This window comes from Camellia sinensis, unplaced genomic scaffold, assembly GCF_055761805.1.
Source record: "Camellia sinensis isolate YWXY unplaced genomic scaffold, ASM5576180v1 Unanchor3, whole genome shotgun sequence".
NCBI classification, from domain to species: domain Eukaryota; kingdom Viridiplantae; phylum Streptophyta; class Magnoliopsida; order Ericales; family Theaceae; genus Camellia; species Camellia sinensis.
Genome location: NW_028129178.1, coordinates 334477 through 360612, shown reverse-complemented (window position 1 = coordinate 360612; position 26136 = coordinate 334477). Strand labels below are relative to the sequence as shown.

Genomic DNA, 26136 nt, shown 5'->3' with positions numbered 1-26136 from the left:
ATGAATTAACTACCAAACTCGAACCTTTTGACTGAATTATATAAAACTTTGATTGTTTAGGTCATTGAAAAGCACTGTGTTCGACGCAAATCTAATTACCCAGATCAAAATTTCATGTGTTTTCCTTGTTTCCTTTAGATTTTATCTAGTTTCATTCATAAATCAAATCAGGTTATTGAAAATTTCATGTAAAGGCATTGTTTGTTATCAACTAATTCGTTGTGTGCGCTATTTCAATTATGTTTTAATTGAATAATTAAGAATTAACTACCAAACTTGGACCTTTGGATTGAAATATGTAAAAATTTGGTTGTTTAGGTCATTTAGATTGCAATCTCAACATTGTTCATTCCGATATTGTTAATTTTGATTCTGAATTGCCCCATTGTAAAACAAAAGATGGTGTCTACAGAGACCCCATCTGTCAATGGACAAATTATTTTGCCCACCCTGATGTGGGTTAAAGCATTGGAACTCATGCTTCATAGACGCTCATCAAAATTAGATATTAGGAAAGTTGCTGTTGTTTCTGGAAGTGGACAACAACATGGGAGTGTATATTGGAAAATTGGGAGTTCTGTAAAATTGTCATCATTGGACCCAAAGAAGCCATTGGTGGATCAACTTCGCAATGCCTTTTTAACAAAGGAATCACTGATTTGGATGGACAGTAGTAGCACATTCTTTTTTTTTTTTTTGGCCGGGGGGGGGGGGGGGGGGGGGGGGGGGGGGGGTTAAGTAAAACAGTAGTACCACGAAACAGTGCAAAGCGATTGGGATGATAGTTGGGCATTGGAGTTATCTAGAATTATTGGGGCACGCGCTCATGAGAGAATCACAGGCCTATAGATTCGAAGGATATTCAAGACGCTGCCAGATGTTTATCATAATACTAAGAGGATCTCCCTGGTTAGCTCATTTTTTGCTTCTCTACTTATAAAGGCATATGCTTGTATTGATGAAACTGATGGTGCGGGGATGAACTTCATGGATATTAAGCCAAGGGCTTGGTCTAAAATAGCTTTGGAGGTCTATTTGCCGAATTTAGAGACAACATTTTTAGTTTTATATTCATTATCATGTGTCCAAATTATGCCCTTCATAGCTTATAATTTGAGTCTTGAGACTTTGTTTGTTGATGAATGCTCAATCTTAACATCCCTTGTTCAGTTAATATTGAATTTCATGGTCATTGCAGACCACTGCATCAGGTTTGGAAGAAAAACTTGGAAAATTAGTGCCTGCATATGCTGTTGTTGGTTTGATTGCTCCCTATTTTGTGGAGGGGTTAGTGAAACAATGTTCATAAATTTGCGCTGCCTTTCTTGTTATCTTGAGATAGACATGGTATGTGAATTTATGATCAAGTGCTCAAGCGCTTAATCATTGAATGAACTTGTTATAACTTACATGAAAGTTTTCTTGATACATTATTTACATATGAATGGTAAACATATATGAAACCAGTTCTTTGAATGTTTAAATGCAAAATATGGAGCCTCTCTGGGCATTGTGATACTTTTAAAATTTCTCGCTCATGTTATTGGTCTAGCTCTAGAAGCTAATACTCTACAGCACAACAATACCAATGAACTCCCCCTTACCTTAAAAAAGAAGAGAAAAATATATAATTTGTGTGCAAAAGATATAAATGTGTTATTTTACGTAGCCTAATTTTAACTATTAACATTTGTATTTACTTAGAATGATCTCAATGCCTGACAACATAGTATACTAGAGCAATTTGACCATCACTTCTATGGTTTTCAATCATTAGTCACTGTATCAATATTTTGTTTGTTGTTCTCAGTGTTGAACTAGGCATGGGATTCCATGCCATGATGCATGAATATAATGTGTAAATTGAAAAGGGAAATATGAAAATCAGGAGCAATTCAAAGCTTCTTGCATTCTTAGAATTGGTCTACGAAATATTAATTCACATGATATAGAGGTATGATTTTTTTGTGAATACTTGCTCTTTTTTTAAGCAATTTGTAAATGAACCTAAGTGAAAAAAAAAAAAGGGAGAAGAAGAAGAGAAAGAAATCTAGACTTAACAAAGGCCGCCGGTAAAAAAATGAAGCAGTACCATATTTCATAACTGGAATTGTATATTTCGTTGTGGTGTTGATTGGCTGCTACTGACTTTTTTAAATTGTTGACTACTAACTCAGTTAAAAACTGAAGCTATTAGAATATCCAACCTAACACTGTATACCCGTATCAAGCTATCAAGCACTCCCTCTTGTTGTATTTATTTGTGCTTGTGTGTGTTTCAAGACACTTTCCTCAAGCCTTTGTGGTTTGCTCTTGTCCCTCATTGATTAGTTACAACTCCTTTGTTCGATTTAGTTATGCTTGTGGTCTAGACAATTGTTACTTCTGGTGTTGGGAAGAAGAGCATGAACTAAGGACCTTACATATATCATTTTCACGCTTGTACTGTCTCGTATCATCATGTGTGATGAGCGTCATATTCATCCTTGAGCTAATGGTTAATCAACTTAAAATATAACTATGATATTAATGTGCTGAAAATTTGAAATTATTGTTGGTTTGTGTAGTTTGCCTTAATGATTAGCGGGAAGGGCAAGTCTCATGACTAAACCTAAGAAGTTCGTGGCATCATGAGTTTTAAACACTTCTTCTGTACAAACTAGTTTTACATACCTAAACTCTGCTTTCAGGTTTGGCTTCAACAAAAACTGTTATGGTTGTTCAGTGGTCTGGAGAGAACCCTCAGAGCTTGGCAGGTTACTATTTTTTTTTTTCTTTTAATTTTTTTCTTCTTTAACTTTGCAACTAATATATTTTCTTGGGATTTTTGGTGAAGCTCCCCTTTTTGAGTATTTTTCTAGGATAAAGGACAACTTAACTAATTTAGCTTCAAAAAGACCCTGAGAAAAAAGAGAGTAGCTCAAGGACATACCATAATTTTTTCTTTTTTTTTATGGACAATATTGCCCTTTCATGTATATATATATCATACATTTGAAAATATGATCCATATATACACGATCTCATATATTTGAAAATCTAATCAGTGAAGATCTCACAAAAACTCGATCTCGAAATCTGAAGATCTCGTCGCCGACAATCTCACCCTCGATCAACAGTAGACAATTTGCCACCAAATTTGCTTCGACCACGTGTTCTCCGGAAATCTCAAAATATGTATCAACGAGAGCTTTATATTTCAAATCTGTACAAATTTGTATCAGATTTTGAGAGTTTCATCAAGATTGGGAGTGTTGATCGAGTTTTAGAGGCTTTACTTCGATCACGTGTTTGATTATTGTTCAAGTTTGATTAGGTATGTTGATTTTTTTTATTTTTTTTATTTTGATTAGTTTTTTTTATTTGATAGAAATAGAGTAAAATTTTACTCTTGTACTATGCGGTCTGATTTTGTTTGGGAGTAAAATTTTACTCTTGTTCTATGTGTTCTGCTTTTTGTTTAGGAGTAAAATTTTACTCTTATACTATGTGCTCTATTTTTGTTTGATAAAATGAGAGTAAAATTTTATTATGATATTATGTACTCTATTTTTGTTTGATAGAATGACAATAAAATTTTACTCTGGTATTAAGTGCTTTTGTGATTTGTTATTGACAGTAAATTTTTACTGTCAACTGATTGCAGATTTGAAAAATGGTTTGAGCTCTTATGTTGTTATGCAAGTAGATCCAACATTACTGATGATAAAATGGATTTACTTCCTATGTTTTGTCGCCACGAAGAAAGGACTTTTGTTGTCTTCTGGATGGGTGAATAGAATTACTCATGTAGGTCAAAGATTTGTTAGAGGTGCAAAGGATTTTCGGACTGCATTATGTAAATAAGCCTTTGAGTTTACTACTGTGTGTTCAATAAAAGACATTTTTACTATGATGTTGAATGATTGTTTATCCAAATTTATGATTTGCTTTGTGGCTGAATTTGACATTTTAATATATATATATATATATTCCATGTGGTTGGATTAGTTTCATGTAAAGGAATTTATAATGGAGTTTGTTAACATGAAAGTTTTGAGTAAAATTCTAGTATAAAAGATAGTAAACATTATTTTTCTTAGCATGAAAGTAAAATTTTACTCTCATTCAAAGTAAAATTTTACTATATTTTAAAGTAATTTCGAATTGAAAGTAAAATTTTATTACGTTGGAGTTTGTTTAATAGGAGTGAAATTCTAGTCTAAAAAATAGTAAAACATTAGTTTTCTTAACATGAAAGTAAAATTTTACTTTATTTCTGAGTAAAATTTTACTTTTTTTTAGAGTAAAATTTACTCTGAATTGAAACTAAAATTTTATTGTGTTATTAAATGTTTTTCTATACAAGTTTCTGATTTGTTTTTTGAATTGAAAGTAAAATTTTACTCTATTGCCGAGTAAAATTTTACTTTAAAGTATGTGAGTCCTATAAGAAAATATTTCCAACATGCACCAAAATTTATAACAATACACAAAGTCCCTGCTACTCATAACGCAATCTTTGCACAAAAATAATATAACACCACAATATATTATCAAAAGACACAAAATATAAACTGTATTATTGTATTCTATCCATTACAATGTTTCATCCTAATCCATAACAAGTATAACCTGCATCATTGTTATCTTTTTAGCATTCTTTCACGTATAATTACTCTTTCAGCATTCTTTCATTTACAAAAAAAAGCAAAATTACATTCATCATTCACATCAGATAAAAAAAAATAGTCCCCCAAAGTCATCCACATCATCATGCTTGAGGTTTTATCATTTGGCTCTTTTTCTTTTGAGGTTGAATTGTTCCTCACTCCATGTTTTTGGAGAATCATTCAAAAATTAATACACTATTGATGCTTGGAACTTGTTGATTTCATCATCTTCCATAGACTTTGCAACAAGCTCATCTCTCATGATTTGATGTATGATAGAACATATAATAATTCCGCAATCAACACCATTAATAGAAATCAAAATCTTGTTAGATTTACTTAAATTTGAAAATCAACAAAATCATAAAGCTTACCATTTCTAACATGTAAACAAAGAATATTCACGAGGCCAAAGAAGAAGAAGAAAAAAAAAAGGTAGGAAAAATGTATAAACATTTTAATGAAATAGTAAATTTTAATGTGAAAGTAAAACTTTACTCTGTTTAGAAGTAAAACATTACTCTCATTGAAAGTAAAATTTTACCTTGATTGATTAGCAGTTTTGTCTGTAACATAAGTCAATAAAGCAACAAACAAGCAGGCAAGCATCTACACTATCACTTACTTGCAAAATTAATGCAATTAAATCACATAAAAGCAACAAGAAAAGCAAAATCAAATTCAAAATCAACTAAACACACCAAACTACATCAAAATTGACCGTTTCTAAGGCTTTAATTCAGGTCAAAAGCAACAAGAAATGAAATGAATATCGAACAAACTCGCATTATAGTCCATACACTACAAAAAAAAATTATTTTTTGCGACGGCAAAACGCCATCGCAAATACCCCAAACGCCGTCTTAAAAAGTTTTTGCGACGGTAAAATGGCTTTTTGCGACGGCAAGTAGGAGTCGCAACAAAGGGGGTTGCAAAAGGGTTTTAGCGACGGCACAGTGCCGTCGCCTTTGTTTTTGCGACGGGAAAATGCCTTTTTTGCGACGGCAAATTTCTGTCGCCAATAATGAATGAAAACTTGAGTTTTTTGCGACGGTACAGTATTGCCGTCGCTAAAAGGGTTTTTTGCAATGGAAAAAATACCGTCGCTAAAAGTGTATTTGAGACGGCAAAAATACCGTCGCTAAAGGCGTTACGTTTCAAAAAAATTGCTTTTTTGCAACGGCAAAACGCCGTCGCTATAGGTATAAGGCGTTTTATAAACGTCACTGATACTTGTAGTGGCATTTTGAACAAAAACGCCACCTTTTTACTTAATTTCATAATTTAATTAATATAAAATATGCTCTGAGCTGGTTATTTACATTCCATTCCCAAAAACATCATAACAGAAAATAAAAATAAAAACAAAAATTGATAAAACCATCAAATTCAATATTTTACAAAGAACAATTAAACTGTACATGTTCATAAAAGCATATTTAAATTATAAAATTCACCCCAATCCTAAAAAAAATAAAATAAAATCTGAAATTCACCAATCAGCACACTTGCATATTTAAATGCTCTTACAAAAAATAAAAAAATAAAAAATTTCCAACAAGATTTCAATTTTGGGCCTATTTCAAAAATCAAGCTGCAAATTCCTTCTAGAATCAGATCTTCCCCTCCGCAAAATTTATCCTTTTGACCTACAAATAAATAGATAACAGTTGCAAATTATAATCTTTTTGAAGAAAATCTAGAACAAAGCAATAAATACCATCAAAATCATGAAAAGATAAAAGCTAATACATAAATCCCCATGATAATAAGAACATGTATAGCAAGATTTTAAGGTTAGTTTCATCAATCAACGTTTAGATAATCAAACACCAAAACACAATTATAGTACATTGCAAATGCTGTCAAGTACTTATTGTCATCTGGTATTCCGGTATGCCATCTGGTATTCCAGTCATAAATTAAGCAAATCACATGTACTTATTGTAAAACAAATTAAAAAAAAGGTAAAATTTATTTATATTGCCTGGATGGAGTTAGGGAGCAACTAATAAGGATAGGCACATATCATATTTTTTTCTTGGTTATTATTATTGGATAGAATAGGCACGTATCGTCTCAATTACAGGTGCTAGGCACATTGGACACTTTACTCTTCCTTGGACCAGATTGTCTGCGCATTTTGAACACGTGCACATGTGCCCACATCTGTGACAATATGGTATACAGAAGAGAGTTACGTAGAATTTTATCCAGTATGCTTCTAATCTATATCAAGAAGTCATATAGATTTGCTAATTTTATACCTGTACAGTAAAGAATCTATACTGGTGTCATATAGATTTGTTAATTTTATACCTTTACGATTCACGATTCGATTCGATTCGATTCGCGATTCGGTACAAGGTCATTTCGATTCACGATACAAATCTCGATTTGACAATTAAGGTTGCGTCCATAAAAGGAGGTGCTTAGAAGTGAATGAGTAATCTTAAGGTCACAAAAATAATTTTCAAATGTAGATATTCTACACACTTCAAGAATTTTATTCAGCAAATATAACCAAGTCCACCAAACATATGTATAAGTGAACAAAACGAACACCGGTAAACAGATGTTAATGAAATAATAGAAATAAAATGGATGATCACATGAAAAATTATAACTTATAATTTCTTGGCATTCCTATGATCAAGGTTTGTTACAAATCTTTAAAACCTGGTCCATGCAAATAGGAAATGGTGCATCACAAAGGAATTTTGGCAAATGAAAAGGAAAAAAAAAAACACAGGAATAGCAGGGATAAAGAAAGAGGGTACATAAATTCTAGTAAGCAAAGAAGGAAATCACTATCTCACCTTATCATTTTGGCAGCACCAAAACCAAGAGTGTCATGGAACAAATCTTTCATGAATTTCTGTTTTACAAGCAGCTGAAGTTGAGGGTTGTTATAAATTGCTGGAAGATAAGCCTCACCAGAGCCATCCTTGTGTTTGTCCCACAAAGCAGTAAATTTTTTGTGGAATAAATTCCAAGTCTCGTCAATTGTCCTCAAGATCCAATCTTTATATGCCTACGGAACAACATGCATTTAATCATAAAGCACAATAGTGGAGTAACCATTAATATCAATGTTAAGTTTAATATGGTGAAACACCTATAAAAGCATGCAAGCACACTTGCATATACACAGACCACTGACACAGTTTCTCAATGAGAAAAATAAAAGGAAAAACCATACAAGGATTGCAAGTTATCCTTTTCCATTACACAGCAAAAACAAATGAGCAGTGACTTCTTGACAAGGAATTACCTAAATGAGGTATCTTCAAGCAAAAGTGATCTACTAAAAAATCAACAAAATGATATAACCATACTTCCTCTTTCTGCAAAATGTTTAATCATGCAAGTCCTACATCTTATCTTAGGTCATATTCCATTGATCATTAAAACTGAGAATACTTCATTTCAGGACATGTGAACATTGGAATCATTTTTGTAGTAAAAAAAGCTTATGCGCGTAGCTCATTGGAAGCTAAGAGTCTTATAGCCCAAAAACGGGAATAGTGGTTTTAGTAGTTCCTTAATACCTTATTACTAATCTATTTATAGTCAAGAAAGCCTTTCACCTGGCTAACACACAAAAAAGCACCAGCTGGGAAAAAGGATGAAACACCGATGCAAGGTACATGAGAGTTATTTGTGGCCAAAAAGAAATCAAAATATAATTACGGAATTTCTGTATATTAATGTGCAACACAAAAGAGAAGGTTTAAGAATTACTAAACATGTGACTACATAATGACATTTACACATCCAAACAAAACATCTGGATCTGATTGAATATTGAGTGATCAAGGAATATAAGGGAAAATACCGCATGAAGCAGATTAAACTTTTTTATACTTGAGGAAATGCATCTCTTACCTGGATCTTTTCCAATATGGTACACAAAGAGCAATATCAACAGGGTAGACCAGCAAATTTCTTCAAGTACAAGAAGCTAGGTAGACAAGTTAGTCACATCCACCTACTAGACTCATCAGTCACCTTTGCTTTGATAGGTGTATTTTCTATATTTTTTTGAAAAGAAAATTCATTCATTTCTTTATTCCCCATTAACCAAAAAGGAGATGGGTCAATGATTAGGAACTTGGGGGAAGTCAGGCTGATCAGGTTTCTCCATTCAAGAAATCATAAAGAAAAAAAGAAAAAAAAAAAAAAAAGTGCAGTGACAGACCAGAGGGCAATGAAAAGTTCCAGATCTATTACACTTGATGAACAAGAGAAGCCCCAAACCAAATCATTATTTGTCCAAAAAGGAAAGTATGATAATAAGATGAGTTAAATGACGAATACGAAAAAAAAACAAGAAAATGACATCTTTTATAGAGACAAAAGCATACAGATAAGAACCCAACTACATACAAAATGCATGCTTAAAGCATACTGTGCATTTCTCTTTGGACAGAACTAGATTTCACAAAGTATAAACCCCAAAGTAAACGTGAACAATTAAAGAAGGCATACTGTGCATTTATCTCAAGGACGTACTTCTCTTGCAATTGAGATGGACTTCAATGTCTTTCTTTAATATCACAAAAAATAAAATAAAACAAAATAAAAACTCTATTAATGCTCAGAATATCATAAGGTCCATTAACAAATGAATTCTAGTAGCCAACACATGGCATATTTCTCCATCCAAAAATATAAAAAATATTTTAAATTCCACAAAACAAATGCAATAAATAGAATATAGGATCCAAGAATGAAGACTCTTACCCATAACCCTCTTCAAATGCACTTAAAGAACCTGCACAATTACCATCAGAATCCAAAACATCTCCAATATTAATCTTCGCTAATGCTTGCCCCTGATTCACTACCAAACTACCAGTTCAGAATAATAATATATGAAGTATAGAAATAACATAATAACATAAAGTTGCATATTCATGTACAGAGCACCAATATTTATGAAACAGACAAAGTCATGGCTATTAAAAGTACTTTTTAAAACCACGTATTCCAAAATCCCTCGGACTGATCGGACGATTTGGAAGAGAGAAGATCAAGCTTGCCTTCAGCCATGAGATTGTCGATGAGTCAGGGAGTTTGGTGAGAAGATCGAGAGCAGGGGAAATGAGTGATTAGGGGTGGAGGAAACAGAGCAACGAGAGAGCAATACACACAGAGCAGAGCTTGTAGAGATATGAGTGAATGAGATTCAAGATTTGAGAGATTCCAAGGGTTTCGAAGCTTTTGGCAGTACACTCGCAGAGAGAGAGAGAGAGATAGCGAGAGCGAGAAGGGTGAAGGTGAAGAGAAGGGCGAGGGTGTTAGGGATTTTGGGTTGGTTTGGATTTGAGATTAGGGATTTTTTTTTGGGGGGGGGGGGGGGGGGGGGGGGGGGGGGGGGGGGGGGGGTTGTGGAAGCGAGAATGGGAAAAAAATAAAGGGGGGAGCGGGAATGGAAAAAAATAAAGGGACGGGAATGAAAAATAAAAATAAAAATAAAAAAAATAATTAAATAAATTTATTTTTTGTAGTTAATGAATTTTAAAAAAAAAAAAATTTTTTTAGTTACTAAGATTGAAAATTTATTTGTTTCATTTTTATTTTAATGAAAAAAAATATTATTATTTTTTATTTTGTAGAAGTAGGGGTAATATATATTTTAATGAAAAATATTTTCCACTAAAATAAAAGTTAATTTTTTGTAGTCAATGAAAAATATTTTTCTGCGGCCTATTTTTTTTTTATTACTAAAAGTCATGAACTAATTTTTTGTGGTAGAGGAAAAGGAGCGGCAGCAGTAGTGAAGGTGGTGGATAAGAGATGATGGTGGTGGCGGTGGTGGTGGTGATGGTGATGGCGAAAGAAATTAGTGGCGAAGTTGTGGTAGTGGTAGTGTAAATGGAGTGGCAGGGGTGAAAGAGAGGTAATGGTAGTAGTAGTGGCAGTAGTGGTAGCGGTGGTCGTGGAGTGGTGGCGATAGTAGTAGTAATGGTAGTCGTAGAGGTGAAGTGGCGACAGTAGAAGTAATGGTGGTGATGGAATGGTGTTTGCAGTAGTGGTGAAGGTGGTAGAGGAGATGGGTGGTGAGAGAGAGAAATGAGTGAGAGACAGATAGAGGAGAGAGAGAGAAAGAGTGATGAGCGACAGAGAGACAAAGTGGTCACTAAAAGTGCATTTTCTTGTAATGGATCGATATTTTTCTACGGCCCATTTTTTTTTTTCTTATTAAAAATCATGAACTAATTTTTTGTGGTAGAGGAGAGGGAGCGGCAGTAATGGTGAAGGTGGTGGATAAGAGATGATGGTGGTGGTGGTGGTGGTGGTGGTGATGGCGAAGGAGATTAGTGGTGAAGTTGTGGTAGTGGTAGAATAGATAGAGTGGCAGGGGTGAAGGAGAGGTAATGGTAGTAGTAATGGCAGTAGTGGTAGTGGTGGTAGTGAAGTAGTGGCAATGGTAGTAGTAATGGTAGTCGTAGAGGTGAAGTTGGTAAAATAGATGAGTGGTGAGAGAGAGAGAGAGAGATGAGTGAGAGACAGATAGAGGAGAGAGAGAGAGAGACAGAGTGATGAGAGAGAGAGAGAGAGACAAAGTGGTCGCTGAAAGTGTATTTTCTTGTAGTGGAGAGCTCAGTAAATAGAGAAGAGATGAGGGAGAGAGTGAGCGATGTGAACACAATGGGGGAGAGAGACAAACAGACAGACAAACACATAGAGAGAAAGAGAGAGAAACAGAAGAGTGAGAGACAAACAAACAGACACAGAGAGAGAAAGAAAGAGAGAAGAGTGATAAGTGAGAGAGAGATAAAGAGAGAAAGAGATATAGAGAGAAAGAGATATAGAGAGAGAGAGAGACAGAGAGAGAAAGAGATAGAGAGAGACATATAGAAAAATAAAGAGAAACAAGAGATGAGAGAGACATATAGAAAGAGAGCGAAAAGAGATGAACGAGAGAGAGAATAGAAAAATAGAGAGATAGAGAGAAGAGAGATGAGTGAGAGAGACAGAGAGAGAAAAAAGAGATGAGCGAGAGAGACAGAAAGAGAAAAGAGATGAGAGAGATAGAGAGAAGAGAGATGAGTGAGAGAGACATAGAGAGAAGACAAATGAGAGAGATAGAAAGAAGAAAGATGAACGAAAGACACACAGATAGACAGACAAACAGACAGATAGACAAACAGACAGAGAAAGAAGAGTGATGAGTGAAAGAGAGAAAGAGAAGAGTGGTGGTAGTTGAATGGCATTTGCAGTAGTGGTAAATGTAGTAGAGAAGATGGGTGGTGAGAGAGAGAGATGAGTGAGAGACAAATAGAGAAAAGAGATAGAGAGACAGAGAAAGAGACAAAGTGATGAGCGAGAAAGGGACAAAGTGGTCACTAAAAGTGCATTTTCTTGTAGTAGATCGATAAATCGAAAGGGAGCTCAATAAATAAAGAAGACAGATAATTCAAAACTCTTTTCAAAACTTAATTCAAATCAATTTTTTAAATATTTTAAATATTTAAATATTTAAATATTTAAAAAATATTTTAATTTTGTGAGAGACAGATAAAGAAGAGAGATAGAGAGACAGAGATAGAGTGATGAGCGAGAGAGAGAGATAGACAAAGTGGTTGCTAAAAGTGTATTTTCTTATAGTGGATCGATAAATCGAGAAGGAGCTCGATAAATAAAGAAGATGGGAGTAAGAGAGTGAGCAAGGCGAACATAGTGAGGGAGAAATAGACAAATAGACAAGTAGACACAGAGAGAGAGAGAGAAGAGTGATGAGTGAGAGAGAGACAGGGACAGAGAGATAGACAGAAAAAGAGATAGAGAGAGAGAGAGATTGAGAGATAGAAAAAGAGAGAAACAAGAGATAAGCGAAAGATAGACAAAAAGAAAGAGAAATAGAGCGAAAAGAGATGAGCGAGACAGAGATACAGAAAAAGAGAGAGACAGGAAGAGAAGAGAAATGAGCGAGAGAGATGGAGAAAGAGAAAAAAGAAATGAGAGAGATAGAGAGAAGAGAGATAGGCGAGAGACACAGAGAGAATGAGAGAGAGAAACAGGCAGACATAGAAAGAAGAGTGACAAGTGAAAGAGATAAAGAGAAGAGAGAGAGATAGAGACAGAGAGACGGAAAGATGAAAAAATGAATGAAAAGATAAATAGTATATCAAAAGAGTAAGATGACATTGTTTTTTTTAATTTTTTTTGCGACAGAAAAATACCGTTGAATTTATTCAAACCATTTTGTGACTGTATATATATGAAGCTATCTCAAAACCACAATCTCTATGCTAGGTTAGAGTTTTTCAAAAACTCTTTTGAGAAAATTATACTTTCTTGTTTTCCGTGTTATATTGTTTTTACTGAAATTTTTTAATATTTTAAGTATTTTTTTAAATTTTTAGACACACCTAACATAAATACACCTAAAAATTAAAAAAATTGTAAAAAAAATCTTTTAAAAATTCACTAAATACGAAAAATACAATAATTCAATACATTTTTTTGTATTTTTATGTGTTTATTAATTTTTAAAAATATTTTTTCATAGTTTTTTTATTTTTTAGATACATCTAAGTAAGGTACATCTAAAAAAAATATTTAAAATTTTAAAAATATTCACTAAAAAAAAACACAAAAACCACTTTTCGCGACGGCAGAAAATGCCGTCTCAAAAAAGCAGAGCATTTGCGACGGCACTATTTGCCGTCTCAAAAAATGAGAGTATTTGCGACGGTAAATAGTGCCGTCGCAAATACTCTGCTTTTTTGAGACGGCAAATGGTGCCGTCGCAAATACTCTACTTTTTTGAGACGGCATTTTCTGCCGTCGTAAAAAGTGACTTTTTGAGACGGCAAGTGTGCCGTCGCATATAGTTCCGTCTCATATACCCAGTTTTCTTGTAGTGATACATTGTAATAAAAAAAAACTATCCATTATTACCAACACAAAATTGAGATAAAATCCATTCAGCTGACATTTAAGCAAATTAAAACATCACAATGCCAACAAAAAGCATACAAAGAGCATAAGAGAACAAATAATTGAAAGACCGGAACTGGAAAAAGAATTCAAGCTCATGTTGGGAACGTGAAGAATGCATCTACGTGCATAAAATTACATGAAATTAGAGATGTTACTCAGCATGTAGAGCCCTCCACGAACACCGCAAATGAGGTGGACCATCACTTTTTTTCTTTTATTACAAACCCAGATGACCATTACCCTAAAAGACCATTTTTCATATCAATTACTGGAGTTATAGATTGGATAATTTTATATTAAATTCTGCACTTTCTTTACCAAACCCTCCTGCCATCCCATCAATTTTATAGCCTTCTAGAGCAAATAAACAATTTCTACAACAATTTTGTTCCCCACCAGCTTTGGACCCACTTAAAACAGTGGACTTTCTGTGGAAGAACAACTCAAGAGGTAGGGGCAATGTTTGGGTAAAACAAAATCAGAAACAACAGATTGATTCTATTTACAATATATGTAAAAAGCATGATCATTGAAATTACTATATTAAACTAACCGCATATAACTATAAAGATATGATCCTAGAGAAATTAATTCAGTTCTCAATGAAGAAAGATTCACGCTCTTGAATATTTTCAATAAAATCATATGAAAATTTGAAACCATACTCTAAACACCAAATCAATTCCAACAAGCACAATTGATTAAACAAATAAAAGAATATCATTGAATTCACAAAAAAAAAAAAAATAGAGATTAGGGATAGATTAAGATGAGAAGTACCTGGAAAACTTGGGGATAGAGAAGGCGGTGGAGGAACGAGAACCAACGGCACTGTCGCACACTGCGATGGAGGAACGAGAACCAAACACAGCGAGAGCAGAATGAGGACCAACGGCGGTAGAGGAACGAGGTTTCAAGGGTTTTCAAAGGATGGTTTTTGAAGGAGACACGATGAAACAAAAGTGAGGGGAGAACAGTTCAACCATTTCACATTTCACCATTTATATGGAAGACTGTTTTAGTCTTTTCATCATATTTTTTAATTTGAGGGACCTTTGGGACCATTATTTTATTGGTTGTCCTTCACACAAAAAAGGCCCCATAAGAGGGGATTTTCACCAAAAATTCCTATTTTCATCACTTGTTTAGTTGCATCAACACTTGTTTAGGATTTTTTTTCTTTTACTTTTATTAAAGAGGCAATTCCTCCACTTTTGTGATTCAATGGAACAGTGGTTGATTGTAACTGTAATTCTTTTGTACTGCTATGTTTGTGCCTTAGTTTTAGTTGACTACCTCAGCAAGATGTGGATTTAGTTTTTTTTTTAATTAATTTATTTTTCTCCTCTTGAGGTGCCATTCCCATACTTTGTCTTAATTTCATACTAACTCGCTCACCAGGTTTCACCCTAAACACTCCAAGGGATTTGGCAATTAGTCTTTGCACTAGTGACACTATAAGTTAAAAGAGATACAATCTTAATTTACTTGCGTATGTACTTGAAATTGTTAATTTACTCAACTCTATTATGCTTCAATCTGGATTCCAAACAAGTTAATTCTCTTTTAATCTCTTCATTATTTTCATCCAGATTTTTGGGATTACGAGTGACCCTCCCCAACCAAGCTTGGAAGGGAATGTATTCTCTAATCCTATTGACACAAAAGGCTAGTGATGTTAATCTATAAGAATGGGTCTTTAACTCATGAAGGTAATCGCTTGTATCTAATATATAATTTAGGGTACTTGGTCCAAAAGTCCAAATTTGATTTTTGTTTGCCCAAAGATCCAGCAACTGAAATAATTTGCCTAGAAGGACAAGCTAAAACAAAATGACCAAAATATCCTTTCATATATATATATATATATTATATACACCACAGTCCCAAACCCTCTCACTCACTTATTAGATCTTTCTATCCTCTGCCGATGGTCCCAAACCCTCTCACTTAGATCTCTACCTCTCTATATCACTCGCCGTTGACCGTCGGTACCCAATCGTCGTCAACCTCCGCCACCACTGCGCAAATCTGGTACAAACGTCAAACTCATCTTTGTCATGCAGATCAGAGACCACATATTGATCATCTCTCTCTCTCTCTCTCTCTCTCTCTCTCTCTCTCCTCTTTCTCTTCGCAGCACCTCCTCCAACGTCCTTTCTTAGACAGCAGCACCGCCGCAACCTTCGAACTATCACGACTATTCTCAATGGCATTTTATTGATCTAGTTTCTAACCGTTTACAGTCTCAGGCATGCCCACACCATCGACCTACTTGAACCACACAATCTCCACCCTATGTCATCCAAATCAACTTCATAGATCGCAGATCCGAGAGATTCACCCCTAAATCCAAGAGATTTAGTTGTGGAAGAGGCCATCATCAGAGATCACGCGAAGGGTCTCACACTGAGGTATAGTCACACAAGAAGAAAGAGAGAGAGAGAGAGAGAGAGAGAGAGAGAGAGATACAAAAACATGCATACACACTATATATAACTTTAGGTCTCAGAATCGATTCTGTGTTGTGTAAATGAATTTTGGACTATTTGTTTGAGTTTTTTAGGGTTTTGATAAGATATGAACTGATTTGACTATTGGTAGGTTCTTGAGTTTTGCATAAGTTATGGGAGATAAGTTGATCAATAGATAAGTTTTATTTATTTATATATTTAAACATGTGAATTTGAACAGATCATATTTTAAACAAATAAAGAGAAATCTATAAACAGATTTTAAATAGATAAAGAAGACAATCAGATTTTGAAAAGACAGGAAAAAATGAACAGATAGAGGAAAAAATTCAACAGATAAATATAAATATAAATAGATTTTCAAAAAAAACTTGAATAGATAGATATAAATTTGAACAAATAGTTAAAATAAAGTCAAACATATGAAAAAAAAAAATTCAACAAATAAATTCAGGGGTAAAATTGGAAACAAAATTTCCTCCAAATCCAACAAAATGATTTCTCACCAAACTATTTCACAAAATGTGGACTTATCACCAACCAAAAAAATCCACTAGACCTTGTGGTGAAGTGGATTTAGAAATACTCTAGTCCAAACAAAGTTTGATCCTCATTTTTCTATAAGCTGGATTGTGTCTCTCTCGATCTTTTTTTTTTTCCTCCCAAGTTTTCCCTCATTTTTTTTTTATTTTTTATTATGGCTCCTTCTTTTATAATGTTTCCCAGGGGCCCTCCACTTCTTTCTTCTGGGCTCCTTCCTCGTCCTTGGGCCTCTATACAGCCCATGGGATATACGGCTTTGACAGCCCTCTAACTTGGTTTTACTCAACTAAGGCCCTTCCCTGATGGACTCGCCATAAGCCGACTTGTATTCGGCCATCCTTTCCATTGGTTCATGCATGGGCCGGTGGGCTGTTTATTGGCTGATTTAGGCATGGCCTTTTCTTCAATTGGCCAGGTTACGAGTTTCCCTTAATCTCATTTATTTGGCAACCATAATTGCCCCCCGAACATCCGATTAATACCTTTTTAGTCGGCATGATCAGTTAACATGTATCCGTTTCGGCCTAAAGATTAACAAATCTCGAAGGTCAAAAATACAGCGCACGCTCATCTTTTAGTACTAATACGTTAAAACAAACGCGACATGAGGGCGGGATTCGTTTCCCCCTACATCTTTTCCTCGGGACTGTCCTGCATTACTGGGGTCTAATTCCCTCTCAACCCAATGTGAACTTTTACCGTATAATCATGGGTCTAGTAGAACTAAACCGCTTACTTGGGTTTAACCTAGGAATCCCAACTATTCGGCATTGGTATGTCATAGAGAAATCAACTAGTGGTCAGGGTCGTTACTTTCTCAGAGCCAAGGACATAGATCACCACTTGGTGACTATACTTACCAGCTCTGGCAAAAGAGTTGACGATGTTATGGTCACCGTCCGAGACAATTGGGAATTCGGCGAGGGAGAAAATCACCTAGACCCAATGCCAAGATAGAAAAGCGAACCAGGTGGCTGCATAAAATTCCTCTGGTTAAATGATTTATTCGGCACTTAAACTCTCTACTGACCAGTTTTGTTACGAGTAGGTAACGATTTAAAAAGGTGCCTCACGTCGATAGATGAAGTCCTTCTTGATCAAGTGAAGACGGTCCTTAATTACAAAGGGTATGCAAATCTTCATGGACAGGGATGCGCTGCTCACATTCTGTTAAAATATGACCCAACCTACTCGACATTTTCAGCTGCATACCATATCCCTATGCCAAGGGGAGAATAGTAACTTACTGCCCTCATATTTTCCTTCTTCAAGAGCTTAAGAGATATTGGTCTTGAGGGTTCAGACGCCGAGGAGGCTAGACCAGAGGGCCATTTAGAGAGGAGGGTTCAGACATCGAAGAGGCTAGACCAGGGGGCCATTTTGAAGAACAAGAACTAAATAAGGAAATTGAGTTAGCTTTCAAGCAACTCAACCCCGAGGGTAACGGCCAACCCTGTACTTCCGGTTGAGTAGTTATTGCTTCCTCGGAGGACAACATCTTTGCCGAATTAGGTGACTTGCCTAGGGCCGAGCCTGAGGAGATGGGCGGCAGAATCACTTGGCCAGTTTGCCATAAGAAGAAATGTCGAAAAAATGACGGCAATGAGGAGAGCCGGTGGTACTGGGGGGGACTTAGAAATTCCCCTTTCAGCGGCTGTTCCAGAAACAGCTCGTGAGCTGATTGTGGCTTATTCATTTCTTGATTAGCAACAAAGGAAAAACTCAAGTTCCGATCAAACCAATCGCAGGGGTGAAAAATGCCCTGCCGAGACTCTTTCCGAATCATCAGAAGAACCAATTGATAAACGGCAAAGAATGGAGGCGTTCTCGCCAGATTTGGCCGAGCCATTCATCATCCAGCCAAGGGTGAAGAGTATGTCGGTTCTGACTAGTGGGTTGGCCATCAAAGATCCCACCGTGGCCTCAAGTGTATCGTCGGCACTTTCTCTTCCGGCAGACAAAGCCACGTTCCAGGCCGAGCTGGACGTGGTCTTCATTGCTTTGGTCACTCAGTTGGCTATATTGGTAAGTAGCATGTACTTGAGATGAATCCATCTTTTCTTTTTATGCCGACTAACGTGCCTTCGCTATATCATGGCGGCGGGAAGATAGCAGAAATCAATCGTCGTCACTATGAGGACACAAAGAAACTCAGCGTGATAGAAGGCCAAGTTGAGGATACAAGAAACAAGGCCGCAACTGCTATGGCCTACTTGATAGCGACGACGACGAAGGCAGAGACCAAAGCCAAGAGAACAGAAGAAGAGTAGGTGAAGGCGGTTGCCGAACAAGAGAAAGCTAAGCACGCCGATCTGCTTTGGCAAGCCACCAAAGAAAGGGAAACCATCATAGATGGCAAGTTGAAGTTGACCAAAGAAGAGAACGCCAAATTGAGGGCCAACCTTGAGGAGTCGAAGAAGGTGTAGGTGTGTGCTGAGATAGATGTGGCCAAAGCATTTCAGGTCGGAGAGCTTGTGGCCAAAGAACTATAAGCAGATGAAGTACTGAAGTTTGAAGATCGAGGCTTCAAGCATGGCTGGCTCAAGGCTCTGGCAGCTGCCAAAGTGACTCTTCATCAGCCAATTTCATATGAGCAATTGGAGGTTGAGCCCCTGGAGTCGAACCCAGAGGAGTTAGAGGATATTTAGCTTTGCCTATGTTTGTTGTTTTACTGTTGTTTGTTGCTTTTCTTATACTTGTAGTCGTTTTGACAAGTTAATTTTTGTATAAAGGTCATTTTCATTGATAAAGTGTGGCATATTCCTGTACAGTTTATGAATAAAAAAATGCATGTTTTCATAGAGATAATGAAAACGCCTAGCATTAGCTAACTTCAATGGTCAATTCGACCAAGTACATATCGCAGCATTTAGATAATGAAAATGCCATGTTGTAGATAATAAGCATTAGATAATCAAAATGCCAAATAATGAACAGTGCGCCGAATAAATGCTAAATCACATCATTAAACCATGAAAGCTCAAGGCAAAAGTAACTAACTTCAATGGTCAAATGGTGCAGTGGAGAAATTCGACCAAACATGGATAAGTCGAATAAATTCACATATCTGTCCTTGCCTTAATTGTACAAGTAGTTCCACCATCGAATAAACGTAAAACTTGAATGGTCAATTGGGGCAGTGGAGCAATTCGGCCAAATATATATAAGCCGAATAAATTCACATATATGTCTGTGCTCCTATTGAACATGCAATTCCACCGCCAAATAAATGCAAGACTTGAATGGTCAATTAGGGCAGTGGAGCAATTCGGCCAAACTTATATAAGTCGAATAGATTCACATATATGCCTCTGCCCCAATTGAACATGCAGATCTACCGCCGAATAAATGCAAAACTTGAATGGTCAATTGGGGCAGTGGAGCAATTCAAACAAATATATATAAGCCGAATAGATTCAGATATCTATGTTTGCCCCAATTGAACATGTAGTTCCACCATCGAGTAGAGGCGGCGGCGGCGGCCGCAGGAGCATCGTAAGCGCTGCACTTTGTAATTAATGAACGGAGGGCATCATTAAATAGACATTGCGTAGCCCATAAAAGGGGTTATCTAACAACAAAGTGAGCAACGAACATACTGGAATAGGAGAGAGCTTTGCGCAGCGAACAGTGTAAGCATATGTCTAGTAGGTTATTTTTCAACAGTAAAGACGAAGGACAAAGTTTAGTGGAATTGGACGCGGAGCTGGTGGCGAAACTACCCGAGTGAGTATTATGGTAGCAGAGGAGCGAGAGAAGCATCGGTCACCCTGACGTCGAAGTAGGTCCCCAAGGAGGAGTAAGGTAGAGAAATCGCCTAGAGGCGGGGTGCAGCAAAGAGGTAGTACCAGGGCTGTGAGTGCACAAACGTCTACATGAAACGAGCCAAGTAAACCACTACGCCCCCTAAGTTTTGTTGTCTTCAGTGGAAAAAAACCCATGACTGAAGCAAACTCGATTATTCATGATCCGAACATGGCGATAGATTTTACTCAGCAAATATTTCCACCTGAAGTGCAGTAATCTATGATCGAGCGGGCCGACTATGAAGTTTTTAGAGATGGTGTTCACGAGGAAATCGAAGGACTCTATTGGGCATACGAGACCGGCATGCATCTTTGCGTTGCCCAGAAAGAGATTGCACAAAAAGATGGGCGGATTCGGGATTTGAAATGTCGTGTAAAGAAGACCGAGAATGAATTGGGAAAAGCTAGGGTTGTTGAGAAGCTACCCGCGGGATTGGTGAATACGGTTGTTACCGATAAAGCGAATCAGTGGTTGATAGATCATGCTATGGTCGATTGGGACACGGCAGCCATTTTTGCCAAAAAAGCGATACGGTCCTGGGCTTATGAGGAAGGCTTTTTTGACGAACGTAAAATCGGCATCGAGAAGACCAAGGAGAAGTTGGCCAAAGATGTTTGCCGATGCGAGAACTGTGGTTTCAAAAATGGCTGGGTCAAGCCTCTTCAGGCTGGGGGTATTGATTCGGCATCACCCTTGTACCAAAACTACAAATTTCCGTTCGAGGCCTATGACGCAGAAAAAACAGATGACGAAGAAGAGGTGGACCAGGGGGAGGCCGCAGTTACTTTATAGAGAGTCTGAGTAAAGAGGAATTGCATGGATTTGTAACAAATTTCACTGTTTATAATAAACACATTGTAATTTATTTTACTTCCCGTGGTATTTGATTTCTAGTGCAGTATGTAATCGAAACTATTGGCGATAATTGCAATACCATTTTATGTCATTTATATCTGAAATTTTTGAATTAAAACAACCCTTATCGGTGTATGAAAACAAACTCAAATGGCACTCCGTCGAATGCGATCTTTAGCAATAGCTGACTGTGCAATGGGCTCTCCGAAGCTAGAGACACGTTTGGTTGGTCTTGTCAAATACGAGGGGCACTCCGAATTTGGAGTCTTTTAGCTATGGCCAATTATGCATAAGTACAAAGGGCCCTCCAAATTTAGAGGCTTGTTCAGCTGATTATGCCGAGCACAAAGGACTCTCCGAATTTGGAGTCTTTAAGCTATGGCAAATTGTGCGCAAGCACAAAGGGCCCTTCAAATTCGGAAACTTGTTTGGCCGATCGTGCCGAGCACGAGGGGGGCTCTGAATTCAGAGTCTTTTAGCTATGGTCAATTATGTGCAAGCATAAAGGGCACTCTGAATTCGGAGGCTTGTTCAACGGGTCGTGCCGAGCACAAGGGGTGCTCCAAATTTGGAGGCTTGTTCGGCCAATCGTGCCGTGCAACGAGGGGCGCTCCAAATTCGGAGACTTTTAGCTATAGCTAAATGTGCATAAGCACAAAGGGCACTTTGAATTTGGAGGCCTGTTCGGCCAATGAGATTTGAATAAGATCCAAGTAAATGAAAGCCACAAGGAATCATTGATTACCTATATAGATACATTCACGAAAAGCAAAGAAGAACACATGATTACTGCATAACAAAAAGCAAATACAGTTTCCACGTCATTTAATGATAAAATTTTCACAAGTAGGTCGCGTTCCATGGTCGGGGAAGTTTTCTTCCAGTCATGTTCAAGAGCCAACAAGCCCCAGCCGTGGCAATCGAGTCAATCTGATAAGGGCCATTCCAATTGGAGCCCAGTTTACCATTTGCCAGATTTTTGATGACAGGAAGCACTTTCTTGAGAAGCAATTCTCCTAGGATGCAAAGGCACAACTACACACGCTGGTTATACAATTTGGCAAGCTGCTGCTAGTACCGCGCCATATACACAGGAGCTCGACCTCGACGCTCTTTAATCAAATTTAGGTCTAAGGCCAACATCATATCATTTCGTCCTATGTCAAAAGCTTCTGATCTTAGATTGGGAAGACCGATTTTAAGAGGAATGGTAGCTTCTGTCCCAAAGCACAAGGCGAATGGTGTTTCACCGGTAGATTGCCTTAGTGTAGTGCAATGAGCCCACAATGCACTGGACAATTCTTTGACCCACTTGCCTTTAGCCTTTTCCAACCATTTCTTGATTCTATCTAGGACCACTTTGTTAGAGGCCTCAGCTTGACTGTTGCATTGTGGATAAGCCAGCGAAAAAAAGTACGGCCGACTTCCATATGTGTTGCATAATTCCCGATAAATACCACAATCGAATTAGGTGCCATTGTCAGATATAAGTGCTCACGGTAAGTCGAACCAGGTTATAATGTTCTCTCATACAAAGCATTTGACATCGACATCCCGGATGTGTGCCAATAGTTCTGCTCAACCCAGTTTGTGAAGTAATTCGTTGCAACAATCAAGAACTGTTTGTTTCCCAAAGCCCTTGGTAGTGGTCCGATGATGTCCAGGCCCCACTGAGCAAAATCCCAAGGACTAGTAACGGAATTCAATTCTTTAGCAAGCAAATAAGTCAAGGGAGAAAACTTCTAACATTGTTCACACTTCTTTACATAGTTCTCTGCATCAGTTCGCATGGTCGGCCAATAACACCCTTGGGTTACGGCTCAATGGGCCAATGAACGCCCTCCAGAATGGGCACCGCAACTGCCTTCATATATTTCAGCCAAAAATTCCTCCACTCTGTCTGGACGAACACATTTCAAATATGGGCCTGAGAGAGATTTTTTGTAGAGCTTTCCATATAGTATCGTAGGGCTTTGTTCCGCAGCTTATGGGCTTTTTTCTTATCTGTTGACAACTATTCTGAGGATAAGAATGTGGTGATGGGATTTTTCCAACTCGGCCCCAGGTCAATGACATTGATACTAACAAATTCCGGGAGGTTGATACTCAGCTCGGGAATGAATCCAATCTCAATGGTTCGCTTAACTTTTGAATTGATGGCAAAAGCCAAACAAGCAAGAGCATCTGCATAGGTATTTTGGTCACGGGTAATCTAATTCAGCTCGTGGTGGTCGAACTGTATGAGCAATGAGTTTGTCATCTTCATATAAGCGGTCATTCGGTCATTTTTCGCTGCATACTCCCCTTTCAATTGATTGATGACCAACTTTGAATCACAGAAGACCTGCACTCGCTTGGCATTGAGGCAAAGTGTGTTACAGAGGTCAATTAACAAAGCTTCATATTCGGCCTCATTATTTGAGGCATAGAAGCCTAGTTTGACTGCTTGCTCAATTATTGTACCATCGGGGGTCATGATCACTACTCCTGCCCCGCTACCACACTGGTTAGATGAACCATTGCAGTACATTTGCCAAATATCCCTGACATACATTCTCCACTCCTGTTGGGGTCAGACGGTTGGCTGCTCTGGTTCAAAGTCGGCATGACATCCTATAAACTCGGCAATGAAATCGACCAAAACCTGCTGTTTGATAGTCGTCCTAGGAGAGAATTGGATGTCATACTGGCTGAGTTCTAATGCCCATTTGGAGACGCGCCCTGATGATTTCGCACTGTGAAGTATTGTTCATAGAGGGTAGTCCGTCAGCACGTTTATTGTATGGGCTTGAAAATAGTGCATTAATTTCCTAGCAACCACCACGAGGGCCAAAATCATCTTTTCTAGCGGTAGGTACCGTGTCTCGGCATCCACCTGTAGACGTCCCCGAACGCCCCGGGAGGATGAATCCCGTTCTGTTCATTATGGGCTCACTACAGTTCAGGACTCAATGTCACGGTCCTGTATCTAATCTCGTAGAGTGCAATGCAAGGCCGATGAAATCATCAAAGAGTCCAAATCCGGCAAATCGTTTTTGAAAACAGATTTTTTTGAAAGAAGTGCCAAACATGGACTGCTTTTCCAAATACAGAGTCGCTACCTAAATATTTTATTTTTGGGGAAATTTAGGAAACCCTAACTCGTTGCCTAAGGCCACGTGTCCGTCATCACCAAAGCTGCCTCGGCTCGGGAACTTGGGTACGATTGGGGAAGGTCACTTCGTGAGCACCCCCGCTCGCCCGATCAAAGATCGGCCTCTACTAACCATGATATCTAGTTTTGAAAACATTATGCGTTCTTATTCTGGTTATTAGCCTAGATTTACTATGTGATGCGCACAGCATACAAGTATAGACTGGATCGCCTGAATTGGAACGAAACATCTCATGTTAGTTTTGAAAACGGTTTGCTACTCGCAAGTAGGCTAAAATATGGATTTGCCACCCTCGGATTGGCTTAGAAAACATGATTTTGCCACTATCTAGTGGGCTTAAAACTCACAATTAATGAATTGTTCCAATTCAAATAACCCAACCTTCACCCACAGGCATTCAGGCAGTTATATCATATAAGCACATAGCCTCATGATAAGCATGCTATCATGGCAGTCACTCACACACATGCAAGGATGGTAAAGCATAAACACTTACCGAGTACTCCAAGCCAAAACAAAAGCTATGTTAGAAATCCATGCATGATCCTAAATATACAGAAATGCCTAATGCAACACATGCAAAATGCAACTAAGATAGGCTCAGCTTTTCTGAAGATGGCATGTGAAATGCTACAACTAACAAGTATTCAACTCGGAATTGAAACACAATGCAGTTAGTATGATGTGCCGAGCCCGGTGCATGCAATACAGATGAATGATGCAAACATGCAAGCATAAGTATGCTAATTGAAACATGCCCTAATCTAACCATCATAAGCGAGTAAATAAAAGGGAGAAAGACGTGGGGTTGGAAGACATACATCACACGCATGCACACTTATTACAATTGTGTCCTCGCTCGGAGGGTCCAAATAAATAATACAAGCCGCCTAATTAACTAGCTAACAAGCTACTTAATTATTACAAAACCTTATGAATAACTAGTTACACCTAATTATTACACAACTTAATTAATTAACAAATTAATTATTACAAATAACAAATGCTAACTAACTAGTAAGCAGTAAAAGAGAATTGCTCCAGCTCTATTTGAAGAAGAGGAGGGTATGCATGCTCGCTTCGGTTCCTTGCCTCGAAACGCCTTCCGGTTGCTCTTTAGAGGCTCTGTTTGCAGGGTGTCTTCCAGTGTTTGTTGCTGCAACTTACCAAAACATTGCTGGGGAATTCACCAGTGGCCTGCCGGCCATGAAAAGAGAGATGCCGGCCAACAACAGGGCACTGCCGGCCAAGGGTGTGACACTGCCGGCCATCAGTGGTGCATTGCCAACCACTGGTGTGCTGTGACACCAAACTGCAACAAAGCACAAAATAGAGGAATGGGAGGGTCTCCCAAGGGTATATACGCACTATGCCACCCCAAATCACCTCAAAACATCAAGGGAGAGGCCTAGTCGGATCCACGACCATCAATCACGCATCTCGATGTATGATGGCCAAAGATCCAACTTGTGCAAATCAATATGAAAATGAATGCACAAATAAAGCAAGTAAAGCCTAGAACTCTATCATGAATCATCAGGAGCTTTGGCGACCGAGAATTGAGACATGTTCCATCACTCGGAGTATGAAGCGCCCCTCGCTCCTCGTGTTCGGACTAACACTTAATCCAAACAATGCAACGCATAAGGATGGCAAACATGCAATGTGAATAACCTAACAAGGCTAATGGCATGC

At 37.6% G+C, this 26136-nt stretch overlaps 1 pseudogene; it reads left to right on the top strand.

Moving 5' to 3' along the window:
- LOC114300172 (xylulose kinase 2-like) overlaps positions 1–26136 on the top strand; it is a 38635-nt pseudogene that overhangs the window by 259 nt on the left and 12240 nt on the right.